General features: G+C 43.4%; 1 long non-coding RNA gene across 1 annotated transcript; it reads left to right on the plus strand.

The window, feature by feature from the left end:
- Positions 1–1,729: 1,729 nt before the first annotated feature.
- On the plus strand, positions 1,730–3,376 carry LOC311126583. The gene is made up of 3 exons (XR_014613013.1): positions 1,730–1,989; positions 2,112–2,397; positions 2,506–3,376. It is a non-coding gene; the product is annotated as an uncharacterized lncRNA (long non-coding RNA).
- Positions 3,377–24,466: the final 21,090 nt, after the last annotated feature.

The following is a 24,466-nucleotide window of genomic DNA, read 5'->3' on the forward strand; positions in this document are numbered from 1 at the left end:
AGGCCAATTTTTACCACATTTTTGCTTGCATACACCTTTTATACCTCCTGTGCGCATGCTGGCATGGCGGTGAGGAGTGGTAGTAGTGTTGTGCAGATGTGGGTGGGCGTCTATTTTAATAAATTCATCGAATATACACCATCAAATGTATTTTCAAACAATATAATGGCATATTTTGAGTTGAATTATGTCATGTCCAAATGAATTAAATCAATAGTTCATTATTTTGTTCATTAATTTATTATTTTGTTCAAGACACATCTACCCCTATCACAGTCAATACACATCTATTTTGTATTAAGAATATAATGAAATATAACAGAATAAAATACAAATAATATTTTTCCCACAGCACTTGCATCAAAGCAATGTGTGGAACCGCTGTCATATAAAAAAAGTGATATTTTGAAACAGAGCTCATGCTTTTTTGATCCACGTTTCATCTCTTTCATACCCCCACTCCGCTTTGTTGGGAGCAGCGGTACATTGAGAGTATCTTCATCATGATAACGATAGAAAATAATAGCTATCTATGTTTTCAAAAGCATGTGAGTCTCGTGTTCATATTTCACAAACTCCGCAGGCTTTTGGAGTTGCCTTTACACGATCTAGCAAAATAATAGGCCTACACTTGATTTAGGCTTTTTTTATTTTATTTTTTTATTTCACCTTTATTTAACCAGGTAAGCCAGTTGAGAACAAGTTCTCATTTACAACTGCGACCTGGCCAAGATAAAGCAAAGCAGTGCGATAAAAACAACAACACAGAGTTACATATGGGGTAAAAAAACATAAAGTCAAAAAAAAAAAAATACAACAGAAAATATATACAGTATACAGTGTGTGCAAATGTAGCAAGTTATGGAGGTAAGGCAATAAATAGGCTATAGTGCAAAATAATTACAATTAGTATTAACACTGGAATGCTAGATGTGCAAGAGATGATGTGCAAATAGAGATACTGGGGTGCAAAAGAGCAAAATAAATAACAATATAGGGATGAGGTAGTTGGGTGGGCTAATTTCAGATGGGCTGTGTACAGGTGCAGTGATCGGTAAGGTGCTCTGACAACTGATGCTTAAAGTTAGTGAGGGAGATAAGAGTCTACAGCTTCAGAGATTTTTGCAATTCGTTCCAGTCATTGGCAGCAGAGAACTGGAAGGAATGGCGGCCAAAGGAGGTGTTGGCTTTGGGGATGACCAGTGAGATAGACCTGTTGGAGCGCAGACTACGGTGGGTGCTGCTATGGTGACCAATGAGCTAAGATAAGGCGGGGATTTGCCTAGCAGTGATTTATAGATGGCCTGGAGCCAGTGGGTTTGACGACGAACATGTAGTGAGGACCAGCCAACAAGAGAGTACAGGTCTTACAATTGCTTACACACTAAAATTTAACTTTTCCCAACATTAGCAAAACCTTACACTCAAGGAGCAAAACACAAGGCTAGATTTGCACAACTGTAAGCACATTGTCAGCTTCACACTATTTGCAAAACATTACACAAAGTGATTTGCAAAACACTAAACACACTTGTATACATCAGACACAGAAGTATATCATGATGTCACTTCCTTGCAATTCCAAAGCACTGACTGTCAAATTACCACACCTATGAGCCAATCTGTTAAACACAGCCATCAGGTGCACAAACACATGATTGCTAAATTATAGACACACCAATAAGGTTTAAGCACTATAAAAATGCAGCAGGTAGGTTCACCTGCCTTCAGGGTGAGAGGAGGAGTACACAGAGGAGGAGAAGGAGGTAAAGGTAGAGGAAGAGGCAGAGGCCGAGCAAGACCTGAAGCAGGAGGAGAACGTGCACAAAGAAGAAGAGGACCAAACTTATGAAATGACATTCATGCAACACTAGTGGACCATGTTGTGAACCACGGATTGATGCTGAGGGAGGCTGGACTGAGAGTTCAGCCAAATCTTAGCAGATATACAGTGGCATCTGTCATAAGGACTTTTCGGCAGGAAAACAGGTAAAAGAAGATCTGTCTACAGTTACAGTAATCAGCCGCTTATTGTATGCACCATATCAGCACTTGTGATACCCCTTCCTGTGACATTGTACAGTAAGTTACATGTGTTATTCTCTACATAGGATTGAGGGTCAGGAACGACAAGGAGGAAGGGGGCCCATATTCACGCAAGAACAAGAGAGAGAGAGATAATAAACATGGTTTTGGACAATAATGCTATCAGGCTCAGAGAACTACAAGTCAACATTATCGGTGACCATGCCATTTTCAATAATGTCTATCAGGTCTCTCAGTCAACACTGGCACGCATCCTGAAAAGACATCAGGTTCAAATGAAACAACTTTATCGAGTGCCTTTTGAGCGGAATTCAGAGAGGGTCAAACGGCTGCGGCATTGAGTATGTGGAGGTTTGTATTGTTCACTTTAGCACTGTGATGTTGCATACTGCACACATTACTTTTTTACATACTAGACCAATCCTGAACTACACAATCTTGTCTTTCACTGTATTTCAGAGAGTTTTGCAGATGGATGCTGAGGAAATCCTGCATGAATTCATATATATTGATGAGGCAGGGTTCAACCTCACAAAAGCAAGAAGGAGAGGCAGAAATATCATTGGCCACAGGGCTATAATCAATGTCCCAGGGCAACGTGGCGGTAACATCACCCTTTGCGCTGCCATTTCACAGCATGGGGTTCTCCTCCGTCATGCCAAAATGGGCCCTTACAACACACCTCACATTCTTGCATTTTTGGACCGATTGCACCACATCGTCACAGCAGGTAATGAAATGCACCAGATGCAATACACTGTCATCTGGGACAATGTGTCATTCCACCACTCTGCTTTGGTCCAGAACTGGTTTCAACACCATCCACAGTTGACAGTACTATACCTTCCACCATACTCTCCGTATCGAAGAGTTTTTCTCTGCATGGCAGTGGAAGGTTTACGATCTCCAGCCCCAGGCTCAGGTACCCCTCATTCAGGCCATGGAGGACGCCTGTGACCAAATCGACGCCGCAGCTGTTCAAGGATGGATTCGACATTCAAGATGGTTCTTCCCGCGTTGTCTTGCTAATGAGGATATTGCTTGTGATGTTGATGAAATTATCTGGCAAGATCCAGCTAGGCGAAGAGATAATGTATAGTATGTTTACTGTAGTATTTTCTGTACAATAGTGTCAGTTTTTTTTGTTGTTGTTATTTACTGTAACTGTAACCTGTACTGGATACAGTATTTTACGTTTGTCTGTTGTTTGCTGAGCTAACAGTGTTATGCACACTACTGTAGTAGCATGAAAACTGGGACATGTTTTGTTTCTCCATGTTGACTGATTTGGGTATATGGAGAGAAATAAATGATATTTTCCTCAGTCTGCAGCATTGGTCTTGTGTAGTGTTTGTATAGTTGCACTTTCTCTGTGTACTTCATTTACAGTACTCTAATCACTGAGAATTAGACTTGCTAAAAGTGTTTTAGGTTAGCAACAGCAGTGTGTAACTGGTTCAAAAATATTTAAGTCATATGAAATGTGTGTGTTTCGTATGGTAACAAAATATTGTTTTTATGAAGTCGTGTATAGTTTTGACAAAAGTGTTCCATTTAGCAAATGATCTGAAGTGTTGTGCTACTTTGGTGTAGGGTTGTGCTAATTGTGTGTAGTGTTTTGACAAACCGGGCCCTGTTTTCAAAATTGTGCTTAAACAACAACAACTGTAAACTACATATGTTAATGTGGGCTATTTTGAGCACTTTTCTGGGATGCTTGCTTGTTTCCATTGCTTTACTGGGACGCTTAGCAGAAGTAGATATTATCATGTTATTTATGTTAGTGCAGGGTGAGCTGCACACAGTGGACTTCCTACTAGGGCACACCGCCTCAGTGCTAACAGCATAAATCTGGTTCATAGACACATGATTGCTGCATACAATAGCTGTAGGATCAGCAGAGGCATTCAGGGCAGTTAGAGGGACATAAATTAGGTTACTTACATTGTGTCTACCAATGCCCCTGGAATAATGTACATTTTCTAAAGCATTATGATGACTCAGCGACACAATGGTAGGGATTAACTGAGCTGGACTTGGGTCATTGATACGTCATTGTCTCAACGCAGCCTGGATCCCTGGAACCCAAATTATTTGGGGGATCCCATCCTCCTTATAAAACATGTTTTGGTTTCCAAAAGGTATCCAAATTGTCAACAAAAGTTACACCCATTGAGCTGCAATAATCATGTAGCCAGTTGTGAAGAGAAAGAATCCTGCTAAAGTGTTCAATGCCACGATTTAGAGAGGGCACAGCGCCAGATATGATGGGTATGTTATTAGTGTCTACCAGAGAGTCAATCAGCTCTTTGAAATCCAGTTTCAACTGTTCAGAGCTGCCCTTCATAATGTCATTAAAACCCACATGGACTACGATATAATCGATGTCCTGGCGTAGTACATTCGGGAGCAGCTTAGTAATGTAATTTACTCGAGCTCCGGGATAGGACATTCTTTTTGCACCAGGAGCAGTCACATTTCATACCATGGACCTTCACAAAATCACGGCTGGCGAGGAGGACAGGGAAATCCGCCCACTCCCACGCTTCACAGGATGGTGCAGGCCTCTGACAGATGGAGAAGCCCTGCTCAATCCAGAGCAGGGATGGAAGGTTGCCGACGTCGACTTCAAAATCGTAGGGGAAGGAGTAGGAGTAGGCACAGCGGCCGCAGACACAGGTACCCCCAGCGACGAAGGTGCAGGAAGATCAGGCTCCAGGGTGGCAAAACTATTCGTTGTTTGTATCCGCTCCAGGCCTCTCGTTGGAAGTGTAGACTGCTTTGTGGGAGGCCGCTGTCTTCAGCTTCCACGGCTCGTGACATGTGACCGTCTTTGATTGCCATGCTCCTCTTGCTGTGCTCCTTCGACTCTGCTATCAGAAGGGGGAGGAGAGGCAGGAGATGGCTTCCCTGGCGAACGAACTCTGGGCAACACCGGCCAGATGGATAACGACAAACGACAAGACGGAGATGCATTCAACATGCGCGAACGCAGTCCAGCTACCGGCGTAGAAAAGCTAAAACATTCCACTCTGCGTTTTCCCCAGTTTCTTACATAGGCTGGCTACCTGCGTGATCAAGGAAGTGATCCAGTTTGTTCCGAAACAAAGCGTAGTAGATACAGCTCCTACAGCGCTGGAACCGTTCATTTACCAGACAAAAAGGGCTCCATTGGAAAACTCATCAGGGACTAACTTCGTTAGCATGATGGCTAACATTAGCAACTCAAGCAGACTTTCACCTGTCAGTTAAGCAGGATTCCAGGACAAGAAATAGCGGCCATAGCTGTTAAAAGCTAACCTTCGGGAGGGGAGGGAGAGAGGGAGAGAGAAAGAGAGAATTAGAGGGAGCATACTTAAATTCACACAGGACACCAGATAAGACAGGAGAATTACACCAGATATAACAGACTGACCCTAGCCCTCCGGCCAGACTATTGCAGCATAGATACTGGAGGCTGAGACAAGGGGGTGTCAGGGGACACTGTGGTCCCATCCGACAATACCCCCGGATAGAGCCAACCAGGCAGGATATAACCCCACCTACTTTGCCAAAGCACAGCCGCCACACCACTAGAGGGATATCAACAGACCACCAATTTACTACCCTGAGACAAGGCTGAGTATAGCCCACGAAGATCTCCTCCACCGCAAGAGCCAGAGGGGGCGACAAACCGGACAGGAAGATCACGTCAGTGACGCACCCCTGCTAGGGTCGGCATGGAAGAGCACTAGTAAGCCAGTGACTTAGCCCCCGTAATTGGGTCAGAGGCAGAGAATCCCAGTGGAGAGAGGGGAGCCGGTCAGGCAGAGACAGCAAGGGCGGTTCGTCCCACCAGTGCCTTGCCGTTCACCTTCACACCCCTGGGCCAGACTACACTCAATCATAGGACCTACTGAAGAGATTAGTCTTCAGTAAAGACTTAAAGGTCGAGACAGAGTCTGCGTCTCTCACATTGATAGGCAGAACATTCCATAAAAGTTGAGCCTCCAGCTGTTTTCTTCGAAATTCTAGGGACAATAAGGAGGTAGGTACGTACAGGACCAAATCATAGAGATAGGTAGGAGCAAGTCCATGTAATGCTTTGTAGGTTAGCAGTAAAACCTTGAAATCAGCTCTAGCCTTAACAGAAGGCTAGCACTGGAGTAATATGATCAAATTTTTTGGTTCCAGTCAAGATTCTAGCAGCTGTGTTCAGCACTAACTGAAGTTTATTTAGTGCTTTATCTGGGTAGCCAGAGAGTAGAGCATTGCAGTAGTCTAATCTAGAAGTGACAAAAGCATGGATTAGCTTTTCTGCTTCACGTTTGGACAAAACGTTTCAGATATTTGCAATGTTACGAAATTGGAAAGAAGCTGTCCTTGAAATATTCTTGATATGTTTGTTAAAAGAGAGATCAGGGTAACACCGAGGTCCTTTACAGTTTCATTTGAGACGACTGTACAACCATCAAGATTAATTGTCAGATCAAACAGCAGATCTCTTTGTTTCTTGGGACCTAGAACTAGCATATCTGTTTTGTCCGAGTTTAAAAGAAAAAAATACATCAATGCAAATGTAATCGAAAAATCTAATCAAACACTTCATTAGAGCCCATGAGCTCATGTTGCACAACATTTCTATAGGTTATGCAATTGTGTGAGAAAACAGAGTTTTGATGGCCTCTATTAAAAATCAGCTTTCTATAGGCTAGGCCTAATATATTTATTTATCAACTTTCCTAATATTAAGCACTGTGATGAGTGTGATATAAGGAGTCAGGCGCAGGAGGGTAAATCACAGAATACAGAGTTTATTCCTTTCCGTTACAGTTGCGCTGGATAGCGACATACAAACATAGGCACAGGGGAAACTCTCTACCCTGGCAATCACGGTACGGAAATCCTCCAAACGATATACAAGCATAGGGGAAAATAAATCTACCCCGGCAATGCAATAAGAGAGTAGCTCAACCGAGCTACTATACTCTCACATAGAACAATCACCCACACAGACAAGGGAGCAGAGGGAAGACTTATACACAGACTAATGAGGGGATGAGAACCAGGTGTGTGTGATTAACAAGACAAGACAAGTGGAGTGATGATAATGGGAGCGGCAGTGGTTAGTAAGCCGGTGACGACGAACGCCGAAGCCTGCCCGAACAAGGAGGGGAGGCAGCCTCGGTGGAAGTCGTGACAAGCACATTGCTTCGCTTTACAACAGGAGTATAGCCTACCTGGCTGGCATGAAAATTAACCACAGGAAAAGCGTCCTCCATTCGCTATTTAAGTGCATAGATGACATGTCTTTTTTTCCCCATGCCCCTGTTCCGATACAGGTGCATGATAATGGTCCATTCTAAATCAAAACTAATTTCACACATGTATAATTCAGTATATGTAAAGACAACATTAGAATAGTCTGATGGGTGACAATATTAGCCTATCACTTGTGAATGATGTATTATCACTTGTGAATTATGCCCAGCTTGTGCAGTAAGACAAGACACATCGCATGTCTTTTTTTAATGACTTTTTCAAATCATAGTTGCACACCTCATGTAGCTTAGCCCATAGGCCTATATGTTTTGATAAGGTTTGTATCACAACTAAAGTGGCCAAATAAGTTCTTAAAATTAAGCACATTAATCCACTTTATAACCAGTGTAGAGCCTAACTGGCATACATAGGCTGCGCGTTGAGTTTCAAGTTTGGGGAAGATAAGTTTCACCATAAAAATGCACCTTTATAATAAAGCATTACATGGATAATTGCATTTGCCTTCACTTTCGAGAACAGTGTTTTCCCGCTAATTGATTTCGTTTTGTAAAATGTGCTCTTATAGCCTACTGCCATGTGCGCATTGCTGTGCTTATAATGTGAAGAGATAGCCTAATAGTTTATCAACATTTTAAGCTAAACGTTCTGATCTATTGCATCAGCCTCATTGCTTTAAAAATGTTTTTTGATGCGAGTGGTTGTATTAATTTGGGCTCTATCGCATCCCACAACTGTCCCAGAGTATGTTTGGAATATTTATTTATTGCACAGAAGGACAAGTTGACCAATAGAATAGGTACATTTCTGTACTATGGGGGATAGTAGATTGACATAGGCTAGTGTTTTTGCTGTTCGTTAGGCCTACTCATCTTGTTGGTTAACGAAAAGTAGGCTAAATGGGGACAGTTCTAACCTCTTCAATATGCACCTCAGAATTCGATAAGAGGGATGGTGCGTCCCCGATGTGTCTGTCTTCATTGACTTGTAGCCTACTTCTCAGCTGAAATGCCTGTGAGAAGGACCCGATCATGTGACGGGCATTGGCTAATAAGAATTGAGATACACTATCTATACAAAAGTATGTGGACACGCTTTCAAATTTCTGGATTCGGTTATTTCAGCCACACCCGTAGCTGACAGGTGTATAAAATCGAGCACACAGCCATGCAATCGCCATAGACAAACATTGGCAGTAGAATGGCCTTACTGAAGAGCTCAGTGACTTTCAACGTGGCACCGTCAAAGGATGCTACCTTTCCAACAAGTCAGTTCTTCAAATTTCTGCCCTGCTAGAGTTGCCCCGGTCAACTGTAAGTGCTGTTATTGTGAAGTGGAAACGTCTAGGAGCAACTGCTCAGCCGCGAAGTGGTAGGCCACACAAGCTCACAGAACAGGACCGCCGAGTGCTGAAGCACATAGCACGTAAAAATCGTCTGTCCTCGGTTGCAACACTCACTACCGAGTTCAAAGGGCACAACGGCCACTTTGGCCGCAAAAGGCATGGATGTTATAGGGGGCATTACGGCCACACAAAGGGGATGCCGCCGGGAAATTCAAGGCCTGGTGAGAATATTATCAAGTACTTGTCAAATTGTGAATGAGAGACTGATGAAGTGTGTGCAGCTTGAACAAGAAACAAATCAGAGCTAATGCCTTTCATGCAACTTTTTTCAAATCATCATTAGAGTCCCATCACACAGCCTTAGAATGTATTCAAAATCAAAACATATTGCCCAACGTTTGTATCACAACTAAAGTTGCATAAATAGCTCTAAATTAAGCATATAGGAGGACCAGTTTCTTTGTTAACCACTCAACACAGAATAGCCGCATGTGCGCACTTCCTTTGAAATTGTTTGGAGAAAATATCCTTTCTATTTTATGAAGATATGTTCAATTGTATTCTTCATACTATACAATAATACAAAATACTGCCACAGAATTCTAAGCAAATCTTGTCTGCTAAATGAACTAGTGTAGCCCACAGCCATATGGCATAGCCATATCAGGGCCTAACATATGGACAACTCACGGTATGCTATTCTTAACACGACTCAGGATATGACGCAGATGCAGACACAGGAGACGGAAGGTTCAATATACAGAGTAGTTTATTAAAACCACAGGAGGCAGGCAAAGGGCAGGTCGAGGACAGGCAGAGGTTTGTAACCAGGTCCGAGTCTGATAGGTACAGGACGGCAGGCAGGCTCTGGGTCAGGGCAGGCAGAATAGGTTGGAACCGGGAGAATTAGAAAACAGGGACTAGAGAGAACAGGAGTACGGGAAAAAACATGCTGGTAGGCTTGACGAGAAAAGACGAACTGGCAACAGACAAACAGAAAACACAGGTATAAATGCACAGGGAATAATGGGAAAAATGGGTGACACCTGGAGGGGTGTGGAAACAAGTACAGGACAGGTGAAACAGATCAGGGTGTGACAATTATGTTCTTCATATCATGTTTCTTTAGACCTGTCTAAAATAAATCATGGATTTATTGTGATGGTGTAGGCTATATTACATTGATTTATTAGACTTTTTCAAATGTACAGTGGCTTGCGAAAGTATTCACCCCCCTTGGCATTTTTCCTATTTTGTTGCCTTACAAACTGGAATTAAAATAGATTTTTGGGGGGTTTGTATCATTTGATTTACACAACATGCCTACCACTTTGAAGATGCAAAATATTTTTTTATTGTGAACCAAACAAGAAATAAGACAAAAAAACAGAACTTGAGCAAGCATAACTATTCACCCCCCCAAAGTCAATACTTTGTAGAGCCACCTTTTGCAGCAATTACAGCTGCAAGTTTCTTGGGGTATGTCTCTATGAGCTTGGCACATCTAGCACTGGGATTTTTGCCCATTCGTCAAGGCAAAACTTCTCCAGCTACTTCAAGTTGGATGGGTTCCGCTGGTGTACAGCAATCTTTAAGTCATACCACAGATTCTCAATTGGATTGAGGTCTGGGCTTTGACTAGGCCATTCCAAGACATTTAAATGTTTCCCCTTAAACCAATTGAGTGTTGCTTTAGCAGTATGCTTAGTGTCATTGTCCTGCTGGAAGGTGAACCTCTGTCCCAGTCTCAAATCTCTGGAAGACTGAAACAGGTTTCCCTCAAGAATTTCCCTGTATTTAGCGCCATCCATCATTCCTTCAATTCTGACCAGTTTCCCAGTCCCTGCCGATTAAAAACATCCCCACAGCAAGATGCTGCCACCACCATGCTTCACTGTGGGGATGGTGTTCACGGGGTGATGAGAGGTGTTGGGTTTGCGCCAGACATAGCGTTTTCCTTGATGGCCAATAAGCTCAATTTTAGTCTCATCTGACCAGATTACCTTCTTCCATATGTTTGGGGAGTCTCCCACATGCCTTTTGGCGAGCACCAAACGTGTTTGCTTATTTTTTTCTTTAAGCAATGGCTTTTTTCTGGCCACACTTCCGTAAAGCCCTGCTCTGTGGAGTGTACGGCTTAAAGTGGTCCTATGGACAGATACTCCAATCTCCGCTGTGGATCTTTGCAGCTCCTTCAGGTTTATGTTTGGTTTCTTTGTTGACACTCTGATTAATGCCCTCCTTGCCTGGTCTGTGAGTTTTGGTGGGCGGCCCTCTCTTGGCAGTTTTCTTGGGGCGCCATATTCTTTCCATTTTTTTTATAATGGATTTAATGGTGCTCCGTGGGATGTTCAAAGTTTCTGATATTTTTTTATAACCCAACCCTGATCTGTACTTCTCCACAACTTTGTCCCTGACCTGTTTGGAGAGCTCCTTTGTCTTCATGTGCCGCTTGCTTGGTGGTGCCCCTTGCTTAGTGGTGTTGCAGACTCTGGGGCCTTTCAGAACAGGTGTATATATACTGAGATTATGTGACAGATCATGTGACACTTAGATTGCACACAGGTGGACCTTATTTAACTAATTATGTTCTGAAGGTAATTGGTTGCACCATATCTTATTTAGGAGCTTCATAGCAAAGGGGGTGAATATATATGCACTCACCACTTTTCCGTTATTTATTTTTTAGAATTCAAGTAATTTTTTTCATTTCACTTCACCAATTTTGACTATTTTGTGTATGTCCATTACCAAATAAAAATCCATTCAAATTACAGGTTGTAATGCAACAAAATAGGAAAAACGCAAAGGGGGATGAATACTTTTGCAAGGCACTGTAGATGTTCCAAAGGTCTACATCAGAGGCTTGTAAGCTATGCGTGGAAGCCAGGTGATGCTAAACATGTGTATGTTAATTAACGGTCAATTTTCATCATTCAGTAATATTTATTCCCACAGTCATTCTTTATGGATCCATCCAGTTGTGGTTAAGAAAATAATGCATATGGTGGGCTATGTGTAGAGATGGGTGAAGTGACATGCCTTGCAAAGTTTAGAACTGCCAGGAGGATAGTAGTAACGGGCGCTGCCTAGCAATCATCAAGAGTTTGTAAGTCGTTCTGGATAAGAGCGTCTGCTAAATGACGAAAATGTAAAATGTAAGAGTTTAGGAGCATAGTGCGTCCCAATGCCGCCTCGGCATTACGGCTACATTTCATACTAAGCCATAGGCAGAACTTTACCTCAATCATGACTATAGGTCGGTTGGCGGAAGTAAAACTAGAGGCTTTGTCGCCGGTAATACCTTTCATATATAAAGAAAAGTATGCAAAAAGTTGGCGGGATGCTAAAGTTGGCGGGAAAACGTGTTGGTTTGAAAGGTGTAGTTTGCATTTCATGCTTTGCAGGAAAATTCTCAGCAACAAAAACGTGAGTCATAATGCAGCTAGTGAGTCATAGTTTAATGTATTACAGTATTTTTATTGATGTATAATTGCACATTTGTATAATGTTAATATTTAGAACCTTCAATGATGGACATTTGTATAGAAAAACCCCCTGTTAGAATGACCCATTAGTTTAGCCTGTGTGACGTCATATCCCTGACATCATTGCTTAGCTCAGTAGGCAAGAAGAAATCTATGGAGCAGTACAGTTTTTGACCTGTTAAATTCATTGTCTTTGTAAACGTTGCATTACTATATAAAAGGTAAAACGGAGAAGCTTTTGAATGTTTTTATTAGTGTCAGACTCACTGCTTTTTACATAGACTACTATGGTTGCATTTTTTGAGAAGGCTGCACCCCTACATTTATATAAGAACCATATATAAGAATATATATTACACTCACGCGGTACTGTCCGCCATGTGAGTGTAAAAACAAAGTTAGTGTTAAAACAAAGTCCAGCACACTAGAGTGACCTATCACTAAGCGCTCACGCTGCTTCTTGTAGCCAGAGCTTAGTGATAGCTGTCACGCCCTGGCTCGGGGGACTCTCGTATGTTGAGCCAGGGTGTTAGTTTCTATGTTTTGTGGTGGGTTCTAGGTTATTGTATTTCTTTGTTTGAGTGACTCCCAATCAGAGGTAACGAGTGTCAGCTGTTGGCTCGTTGTCTCTGATTGGGAGCCATATTTAACTATCTGTCTTTCACGTTGTGTTTGTGGTTTCTTGTTCATTTCGGTTCGTGTTAAACCGTAGACGTCACGTTTTCGTTTGTGTTTTTGATCGTGTGATCAGTTATAGTAATAAAATATGTTCACCTTCAACGCTGCGCATTGGTCCTCCTCTATGTATGACGATCGTGACAGAAGAAACCACCAAGATGGGACCAAGCAGCGTGTTCAGGAGCCATCGCCAGGGAGATCCCTCACAGATCTCCTTCGCCTCCTGGACTGGGTCAAGCCGAGGGAGGAAGACAAGGGCTTGACATTATGGCAGAAGGGCGAGAAGCTGGCGAGGGATATGGAGACGTGGTCCACGGGTAGGAGAGACGCCCCGAAAATTTTTAGGGGGGGGCTCACGACGGCGGACCAGCAGGAGGCCGCGATAGAGCGGTCCAGTGGGTTGCCGGAGAAGGCCGCCGGGTTACGGGGGCCACTGGTAGAAGAGGGGATGGAAGGTGTGGAGGCACGGCGAGAGGTACTGGCGTGTGTTGCCAGTCCGGTCCGGCCCGTTCCAGATCCCGGTGTAGAGCCAGTGGTGTGTGTCCCCAGTACGGTCCGGTCTATTCCTTCTCCCCGCACCGAACCTGCGGTGCGCGTCGCCAGCCCAGTCCGGCCCATTCCTGCTCCCCGCATCAAGTCTGTGGTGCGTCTCGTCAGCCCGGCTCTGCCCGTTCCTGCTCCCCGCACCAGGTCGGGGGTGCGCGTCGCCAGCCCGGTCCGGCCCATTCCTGCTCCCCGCGTCAAGTCTGTGGTGCGTCTCGTCAGCCCGGCTCTGCCCGTTCCTGCTCCCCGCACCAGGTCGGGGGTGCGCGTCGCCAGCCCGGTCCGGCCCATTCCTGCTCCCCGCGTCAAGTCTGTGGTGCGTCTCGTCAGCCCGGCTCTGCCCGTTCCTGCTCTCCGCACCAGGTCTGTGGTGCGCGTCGCCAGCCCGGTCCGGCCCATTCCTGCTCCCAGCACCAAGTCTGTGGGGCGGTTCGTCAGCCCTGTCCGGCCCGCTCCTGCTCCCCACACCAAGCCAGTGGTGTGCGTCGTCAGTGCAGCACGGCCCGTGCCTGTTCCCCACACCAAGCCAGTGGTGTGCGTCGTCGGTCCGGCACGGCACGTGCCTGTTCCACTGGAGCCGGATCCGCCGCCTAGGCGGAGTGCCCACCCGGTCCCTCCCCTGTTGTGTTTCGTTGGCGCGGTCGGAGTCCGCGCCTTTAGGGGGGGGTACTGTCACGCCCTGGCTCGGGGGACTCTCGTATGTTGAGCCAGGGTGTTAGTTTCTATGTTTTGTGGTGGGTTCTAGGTTATTGTATTTCTTTGTTTGAGTGACTCCCAATCAGAGGTAACGAGTGTCAGCTGTTGGCTCGTTGTCTCTGATTGGGAGCCATATTTAACTATCTGTCTTTCACGTTGTGTTTGTGGTTTCTTGTTCATTTCGGTTCGTGTTAAACCGTAGACGTCACGTTTTCGTTTGTGTTTTTGATCGTGTGATCAGTTATAGTAATAAAATATGTTCACCTTCAACGCTGCGCATTGGTCCTCCTCTATGTATGACGATCGTGACAATAGCTCGCTCTAGTGTGCTGAACTTTGTTTTTACACTCACATCGCAGACAGTACCGCTGGAGTCTGGCATCATTTTCATGATTCTTCCCGTCATCCAGGAATTCCGGCGTGCTTGATCGTCAAAGATGAGAACGATGTCTCCTTCCTCAAAGTTCCTGTTTGGTCTGGACCATTTTTGGCACTCCTGCAGGAGAGGTAAGTATTCACGGGTCCATCTTGTCCAGAATAGATCAGCGATGTATTGGACTTGTATCCATCTACGTCGCGCATACTGATCTTCTTTCTTGAATAAACAGATGATTTGGCGTCAAAGCTTCAAGGTCGTTGGGGTCATCCAAGGTCTTGGTGATTGGTTGATCGTTGATGATGTTCGACTTCACACAGGATGGTCTGAAGACCCTCATCATACAGTGTTTGTTGCCTAAGCGCAGAGCCAAGTATTTTCCTCACAGTGCGAATCTGTCTTTCCCAAACACCGCCGTGGTGGGAAGCAGCAGGTGGGTTGAAACTCCACTTGATTCCTTTTTCATCATGATATATTTTATCTTCGTCTGGTTCAGATCTTCGATAGCCTCACGCTGCTCTCTCTCTGCTCCGAACAAAATGTGTCCCATTGTCAGATCGCATGACAGTCCCCTGATCTCTTCTGCAGATGAAGTGACGCAGAGCGTTGATACAATAATCTATGTCTAGAGAGTGAGCAACTTCAATGTGAACTACTCTGATTATCAGACAGGTAAAGATCACACCATATCTTTTCACCAGGTTCCATCCACTCTTGACCTTGAAGGGTCCGAAGTAATCCACTCCGATGTTCGTGAAGGGGGGCTTGTCTGGTAACAAGCGGTTTTCTCGCAGGTCTGCCATTTTCTGCATACTGTGCATTCTGAGAGGATTCTTTTTACAGCAGTGTTAGCTTGCGGAATCCAATACCTCTGCCGTTGCTTCGCGAGCATCTGGTTCCGTCCACAGTGTCCAACTTCTCTGTAGATGTATTGAAGAATGAGAGTGGTAACTCGAAGGTCATTAGACAGAATAGCTGGGTGCTTAGCCTCCTCTGGAATAACAGATCTATTCAGCTGTCCACCTGCTCTCAGTACTCTATATTGTAGAACGGGATCCAACCTGTAGATGTGACTACTTCTCTTCACGTGTTAAATTCATTTTCTTTGTAAACTTTTCATTACTATATGAAAGGTCAAAAGGAGAAGCTTTTTAATGTTTTTATTCGCGTCAGACTCACTTTTTACTCAGTCTACTGTGGCTGCATTTTTTGAGAATGTATCACCTAGAGACTATACCTCAGTTAGCATAGAGTCTAGACACAGACAGTAGAGTATGCGTTAATACAGGGACAGACAAGGTTGGACCATATAGTCATTAGTGATGACCCAGTCCTTTATCCTAGACATCAGACTTAACACACTGACATCAGGCCACAGAATAGCCACAGCATATCATCAATATGTAGTGTGTGCATGCATGCACAGGGGTACCACCACAGAGACCGCAGGCTAAACGACACTCCAGTTAGGTAGATATCCTTCTTGATCAATGAATACATTTCCCATAACTCTGAGGGGCTTTAGTATAGCAGCGATATTGGCATCCCTGAAAGGGTTTTGCCTAGATGGGATACAGCTTTTGTCAAAATTGACTTTTCATAGTAGGTTAGGAGAACTTACACAGCAGGTTAGGAGAATTAACGTAGCAGGTTAAGATAATTAGGTTAAGATTAGGAAAAGGGTTAGGGTTAGCTAAAATGCAGAAAAAAAAAAAACTGTTGATGTCAATTTGACAAAAGCTGTATCCCATCTAGACATGACCCCTGAAAGGGAGTGGTGGAATAGAGAGCAATAGTAATGGCGTCTTTTTGTATGTACCAACAGAGGCTAACTCCGCCATGGCTTGTTGGACAAAGCCTATGGGGAAATCAGTGGGGTTTTTGGAGGGTTTTTGGATAAACGCCGAAAGTAAGGTCTCTGGTAAACACAGACTTAGGAGATCCTATATATTTTGTTCTATGTGATAATCTCATCAGCTAACATCACTTTCTGTGAATTTTGAAGCATTTATGTAATCAAACCAAGCGAAAAACTAACGATGAGCTAACATGTAAAAAATAAAACTACACCTCAGGTCGCGTGCCTTTGACATCTAGCTAACAGGCTTAGCTTACCTCATCAGATGGACCCAAAGTCTCCTCTGGATAACATCGTTCGGGAACCGATAGAACGAGCACCTTCCCACTGAAGAGATATGGTTGCAGCCTGGAGCAAAACAATATACCGTCCTTAAATTTTCGTTCGAGTTGGGAAAGCTAACTCAATTAACCAGCATAGACTAGTTTGCGTAGTTGGCGTAGTGACGTGAAAGATGTTGCTAATGTGGTAGTTCCATTTCTCTGACAGTTAGCAACTCATTAGCAACTAACTTATTTTGAGCACATAAAGGCTTCATAATTCATAAAGGTCATGTTAACTGACTAATATTATCTCATAGAACAAAACGTAAAAGATCTCCTAAGCCTGTGTTAACCTCAGACCATATTTTCAGTGTACAGTGCATTCGGAAAGTATTCAGACCCTTTCACATTTTGTGAAATGTTTTTACTGAAATATTACATTTACATAAGTATTCAGACCCTGTACTCAGTACTTTGTTGAAGCACCTTTGGCAGCGATTACAGCCTCAAGTCTTCTTGGGTATGATGCTACAAGCTTAGCACACCTGTATTTGGGGAGTTTCTCCCATTCTTCTCTGCGGATTCCCTCAAGCTTTGTCAGGTTGGATGGGGAGCGTCGCTGCACAGCTATTTTCAGGTCTCTCCAGAGATGTTTAATCGGGTTCAAGTCCGGGATCTGGCTGGGCCACTCAAGGACATTCAGAGACTTGTCCCGAAGCCACTCCTGCGTTGTCTTGGCTGTGTGCTTTGGGTCGTTGTCCTGTTGGAAGGTGAACCTTCGCCCCAGTATGAGGTCCTGAGGTCCACTCTGGAGCAAGTTTTCATCAAGGACCTCTCTGTCCTTTGCTCCATTCATCTTTCCCTCGATCCTGACTAGTCTCCCAGTCCCTGCAGCTGAAAAACATACCCACAGCATGATGCTGCCACCACCATGCTTCACCGTAGGGATGGTAATGGCCAAGTGATGAGCGGTGCCTGGTTTCCTCTTGGCATTCAGGCCAAAGAGTTCAATCTTGGTTTCATCAGACCAGAGAATCTTGTTTCTCATGGTCTGAGAGTCCTTTATGTGCCTTTTGGCAAACTCCAAGAGGGCTGTCATGTGCATTTTACTGAGGAGTGGCTTCCGTCTGTCCACTCTACCATAAAGGCCTGATTGGTGGAGTGCTGCAGAGATGGTTGTCGTTCTGGAAGGTTCTTCCATATCCATAGAGGAACTCTGGAGCTCTGTCAGAGTGACCATCAGGTTCTTGGTCACCTCCCTGACCAAGGCCCTTCTCCCCAGATTGCGACATACATATACAAGCTCCTCCCGGAACCCTGCTGGGACTGTCAAGAACGCGGCATCAGATTGTAACTTCCTGTTAAACGCGGAACGAGGAAGAGCTTGGATTTGTTGTTTTGAAAAGTTTGTTGTTTTGAAAGTGTATTGGGAAGTTCTTTGTAGCTAGCAAACTCTTTAGTTTGGATCCCGCGACACAGCTGGCATCAGTTGCTGGGATTGCTAGTCTCTGTCCAGTGATCCTCCCGATCAAGGACAGGTCTGAGGAGTTATTTGGCATTGCAGCTAGCCTAGCTGCTAGCTAGCAGCATATCAAGCTAGCGGGATTTTCTTGAGGGCTTGAACGCAGCCCGCGATGCGGTTAGCCATTGTGGCTGGGTCCGCGGATTGTCCCGGGTTTGTGGATGTCTAGATCCCTGCTGTTTGTTCTTTTCAATCTTCCCTGTGACCTGCCTGTCTGGAACTGCGACGAGTAACAGCATAATGTACGTTGCTAGCTACCATGACAAAGACCAAAGCCGGCGGGAGTACCGTTGTCGAGGACAGTGGTGTCTCTCTATCACACGTGAAGGATCTTTTAAACGAACGAAAATAGTTCTACAAGCAGTTGTTACAACAACAAGAAAATAGCTTCAAGTGCTTTGTCCAAATACTGGTGGATTCGACTAATAAAAGAATGGACGACCTGAACAGAGAGGTCCAGGACCTAAAGAACAGTTTGCAGTTCTCCCAGGGTCAACTCGATTAGTTGAAATAGGAGGACGGCAAGATTACAGCAATCTGTAAGTCATTGAGAGAGGACATCAGTTCTGTCTGTGAATCCATGATAACAATGACGGATAAATCTCGAGGGACAATCAAGGTGTAACAACATGGTTGTGGACGGAATTACAGAATCCCCACATGAGACCTGGACGGAGTCTGAGGACAAAGTGAGGGAAATTATCTCTGAGAAATTGAAGATGGACCACAGGAAGATTGAGGTGGAACGTGCCCACAGGACTGGAAAACCCACCACCGACCCAGGTGACAGGCCCAGGCCGATAGTGGTCAAGTTCCTGAGGTTCAAGGACAAGGTAGCTGTATCCTGAAGCTGTGCGCCAGAAGAGGAAAGAACTTATCCCAGCCATGAAAGCTGCCAGAGTGCATGGGGACATTGCTTAAATCTGATATGACAGGCTCATTGTCCACCCTCCCTCCCAGAAGCCTGGAAGGGATGAGAGAGCCAAGCCTATTGGTTCGTAGCTTCAACCCCGCAGCATACACACACACACACACACACACACACACACACCAATTGATTAATGGACTGCTGAATGTACAGTTGAAGTCGGAAATTTACATACACTTAGGTTGGAGTCATTCAAACTCATTTTTCAACCACTCCACAAATTTCTTGTAAACAAACTATATTTTTGGCAAGTCAGTTAGGACATCTACTTTGTGCATGACACAAGTAAGTTTTCCAACAATTGTTTACAGACAGATTATTTCACTTATAATTCACCGTATCACAATACCAGTGGGTCAGAAGTTTACATACACTAAGTTGACGTTGCCTTTAAACAGCTTGAAAAATTCCAGAAAATGATGTCATGGCTTTAGAAGCTTCTGATAGGCTAATTGACATCATTTGAGTCAATTGGAGGTGTACCTGTGGATGTATTTCAAGGCCTACCTTCAAACTCAGTGCCTCTTTGCTTGACATCATGGGAAAATCAAAATAAATCAGCCAAGACCTCACAAAAAAAATTGTAGACCTCCACAAGTCTGGTTCATCCTTGGGAGCAATTTCCAAACGCATGAAGGTACCACGTTCATCTGTACGAACAATAGTACGCAAGTATAAACACCATGGGACCACACAGCCGTCATACCGCTCAGGAAGGAGACCTGTCTCCTAGAGATTGATGTGTATTTTTAATAGACTATGAGATAAACTGGGTTAATCACGAACATAGAGTTAGAATTATTTGTTACTGGGCCAGGAATTTAATTGGGTCATTTCACTGTGTGTGGGGGTAGAGAGGGAAGCTGACCCAGGGTCAAATTGCTTGCTCTTACTTAGATCCATGGCTGTCTACTCATATCAGAGACTGAAACTGGCTTGGGCCTTTTGTTTCTATCCTCAAACACAGTGAAAAGAGCCGGGGTTGAACAGAGTTGAAACTAAACATGAGTGTTTTTGCAAGATAAGGCTTGATGGATTGTAGTACTATGTGATTCTGAACTTAATGAAAGTCGAATTTAGCCGCCCTCAGAGACAAAGGAAGTGGGCGGAGTGATAAAGAGCGGGAAACTGAAGAGGGAGGGGTTTGAAACTAGGGTGGGGGAAGGAGACTATATAGGTAGGAGGGAGGGAGAGAGAGGGCGAATCTGCAGATTGGCCTGGCTTTGTTGACATTATAATTAAGTCATTATTGATCCCACATACACTCTGGAAGGACTGATTTGTAATAAAGTATAGTGGTTATTTTCCACAACAAGATGAACGTACTTTGGTGCGAAAAGTGCAAATCAATCCCAGAACAACAGCAAAGGACCTTGTGAAGATGCTGGAGGAAACAGGTACAAAAGTATCTATATCCACAGTAAAACGAGTCCTATATCGACATAACCTGAAAGGCCGCTCAGCAAGGAAGAACCTAAGGCTCCAAAACCGCCATAAAAAAGCCAGACTACGGTTTGCAAATGCACATGGGGACAAAGATCGTACTTTTTGGAGAAATGTCCTCTGGTCTGATGAAACAAAAATATAACTGTTTGGCCATAATGACCATCGTTATGTTTGGACGAAAAAGGGGGACGCTTGCAAGCCGAAGAACACCATCCCAACCGTGAAGCACGGGGGTGGCAGCATCATGCTGTGCGGGTGCTTTTCTGCAGGAGGGACTGGTGCACTTCACAAAATAGATGGCATCATGAGGAAGGAACATTTTGTGGATATATTGAAGCAACATCTCAAGACATCAGTCAGGAAGTTAAAGCTTCCAAATGGACAATGACCCCAAGCATACTTCCAAAGTTGTGGCAAAATGGCTTAAGGACAACAAAGTCACGGTATTGGAGTGGCCATCACAAAGCCCTGACCTCAATCCTAGCATATGCGAGCAAGGAGGCCTACAAACCTGACTCAGTTAAACCAGCTCTGTCAGGAGGAATGGGCCAAAATTCACCCAACTTATTGAGGGAAGCTTGTGGAAACTACCCGAAACATTTGACCCAAGTTAAACAATTTAAAGGCAATGCTACCAAATACTAATTGAGTGTATGTAAACTTCTGACACACTGGAAATGTGATGAAATAAATAAAAGCTGAAATAAATAATTCTCTCTACTATTATTCTGACATTTCACATTCTTAAATTAAAGTGGTGATCCTAACTGACCTAAGATAGTGCTTTTTTACTAGGATTGAATGTCAGGAATTGCGAAAAACTGAGTTTAAATGTATTTGGCTAAGGTGTATGTAAACTTCCGACTTCAACTGTATATTTTTTTTATCTTGCTTTGTTTGCTCTTTCCAGTATTATGTCTATCTCTGATAAGCTACCCAGGAAAGGGCTGAAAAAAGCCCATATTAATATATGTAGCCTTAGAAATAAGGTTCATGAAATCAATAACTTGCTAACATCAGATAACATTCATATATTAGCCATTTCTGAGACTCACTTAGATAATTCATTTGATGATACAGCAGTAGCAATACAAAAATATAACACCTATAGAAGAGACAGAAATGCTTATGGGGGAGGTGTTGCTGTATATTTCAGAGCCATGTCCCTGTAATGCTTAGAGAAGGTCTTATGTCAAGTGTTATTGAAGTGTTGTGGTTGCAGGTTCACTTGCCATATCTAAAGCCTTTTCTTTTGGGGTGTTGCTATTGGCCACCAAGTGTGAACAGTCAGTATCTAAATAATATGTGTGAAATGCTTGATAGTGTATTTGATGTAAACAGAGAGGTCTACTTCTTATGGACCTGAATATTGACTGGTTTTCATCAAGCTGTCCACTCAAGAGGAAGCTCTTACTGTAACCAGTGCCTGTAATCTGGTTCAGGTTATTAATCAACCTACCAGGGTGTTTACAAACACTACAGGAACAAGATCATCCACATGTATCAATAACATTTTTACTAATACTGTAGAACTTCGTTCTAAAGATGTATCCGTACCCATTGGATGCAGTGATCACAATATAGTGGCTATATCCAGGAAAGCCAAAGTTCCAAAAGCTGGGCCTACAACTGTGTATAAGAGATCATATAAAATATTTTGCTGTGACTCATATGTGGATGATGTGATTAATAAGGAGCATCCAGATGCTGCACTTGATGAATTTATGAAATTGCTTCTTCCATTTATTGGTAAACATTCACCATTTTGGAAACTGACTGTTAGAACTGTTAAGGCTCCATGGGTTGATGAGGAATTGAAAAACTGTATGGTTGAAAGAGATGGGGCAAAAGGAGTGGCTAATAAGTTTGGCTGCACATCTGACTGGTTGAATTACTGCAAATTGAGAAAAGAATACGAAACTGTATTATGAAGCCAAGATCAATGATATAAAGAATGATGGAAAAAACAACTTTGGAGTACTTTAAATGAAATTATGGGTAGAAAGACAAATTCAACTCCATCTTTCATCGAATCAGATGGCTTATTCATCACAAAACCATTTGATGTTGCCAATTATTTTAATGATTGCTTCATTGGCAAAGTGGGCAAACGTAGGCAGGAAATGCCAACAACGAACAGTGAGCCATCGTACTCATACATAAAAAACAAATAATTAAAGAAAAGCATTGCAAGTTTGAATTTAGAAAAGTTAGTGTGGGAGAGGTGGAAAAATTATTGTTATCAATCAATAATGACAAACCTCCTGGCATTGACAACTTAGATGGAAAGCTACTGAGGATGGTAGCTGACTCTATAGCCACTCCTGTCTGTCATATCTTTAATCTGAGCCTAGAGGAAAGTCTTTGTCCTCAGGCCTGGAGGGAAGCTAAAGTAATTCCGCTACCCAAGAATGGTAAAGCGGCCTTTACTGGTTCTAACAGTAGACCTATAAGCTTGCTGCCAGCTCTTAGCAAACTGTTGGAAAAAATTGTGTTTGACCAAATACAATGCTATTTCTCTGTAAACAAATTAACAATAGACTTTCAACATGCTTATAGGGAAGGGCACTCAACATGTACTACACTGACACAAATGACTGATGATTGGTTGAAAGAAATTGATAATAAGAAGATTGTGGGAGCTGTACTGTTAGATTTCAGTGCAGCCTTTGATATTATTGACCATAACCTGTTGTTGAAAAAATGTATGTGTTAAGGCTTTTCAACCTCTGCTATATCGTGGATTCAGAGCTATTTATCTAATAGAACTCAACAAAAAATGTTTTATGGAAGCTTCTCTAATGTCAAACATGTAAAGTGTGGTGTACCACAGGGCAGCTCTCTAGGCCCTTTATTATTTTCTATTTTGACCAATGACCTGCCACTGGCATTAAACAAAGCATGTGTGTCCATGTATGCTGATGATTCAGCCATATACACATCAGCTACCAAAGCTAATGAAGTCACCGAAACCCTTAACAAAGAGTTGCAGTCTGTTTTGGAATGGGTGGCCACTAATAAACTGGTCCTGAACATCTCTAAAACTAAGAGCATTGTATTTGGTGCAAATCATTCCCTAAGTTATAGACCTCAGCTGAATCTGGTAATGAATGGTGTGGCTGTTGAACAAGTTGAGGAGACTACATTACTTGGTGTTACCTTAGATTGTAAACTATCATGGTCAAAACATATAGATTCAATGGTTGTAAAGATGGGGAGAGGTCCGTAATAAAGAGATGCTCTGCTTTTTTGACACCACACTCCAAAAAAGTTCTGCAGGCTCTAGTTTTGTCTAATCTTGATTATTGTTCAGTGCTACAAGGAAATACCTAGTTAAGCTGCAACTGGCCCAAAACAGAGTGGCACGTCTTGCTCTTCATTGTAATCAGAGGGCTGATATAAATACTATGCATGCCAGTCTCTCTTGGCTAAGAGTTGAGGAGAGACTGACTGCATCACTTCTTATTTTTATAAGAAACATGAATGTGTTAAAAATCCCAAATTGTTTGCATAGTCAACTTACACACAGCTCTGACACACACACTTACCCCACCAGACATCCAACCAGGGGTCTTTTCACAGTCCCCAAATCCTGAACAAATTCAAGAAAGCGTACAGTATTATATAGTGCCATTATTGCATGGAACTCCATTCCATCTCATATTGCTCAAATAAACAGCAAACCTGGTTTCAAAAAACAGATAGAGCAACACCTCACGGCACAACGTCTCTCCCCTATTTGACCTAGATAGTTTGTGCTGTGTACCGACCTGATACCGACGAACCTGCTGTTTCTACTTGTAGAATCGCAATGCTCGTCAGTGGCCGATAACTTGACTTTGAGCCAATCAGAGAGCACAAGCCTTCACGTGGAGGAGGCGACAGAAGTGACAAGAAAAAGGAAAAAAGAGGGCACTTTTCCCGGTGTGATCCGCCGCCTTTTCATCACAATTGTTCTAACTAAAACAATAAAGCTGCATAATACATATTTTTTTCTAGAGCAAGTCTTTCCATTTTT

The sequence above is a fragment of the Coregonus lavaretus genome (genome assembly GCF_964263955.1).
Source record: "Coregonus lavaretus genome assembly, contig: HAP1_SCAFFOLD_3788, whole genome shotgun sequence".
NCBI classification, from domain to species: domain Eukaryota; kingdom Metazoa; phylum Chordata; class Actinopteri; order Salmoniformes; family Salmonidae; genus Coregonus; species Coregonus lavaretus.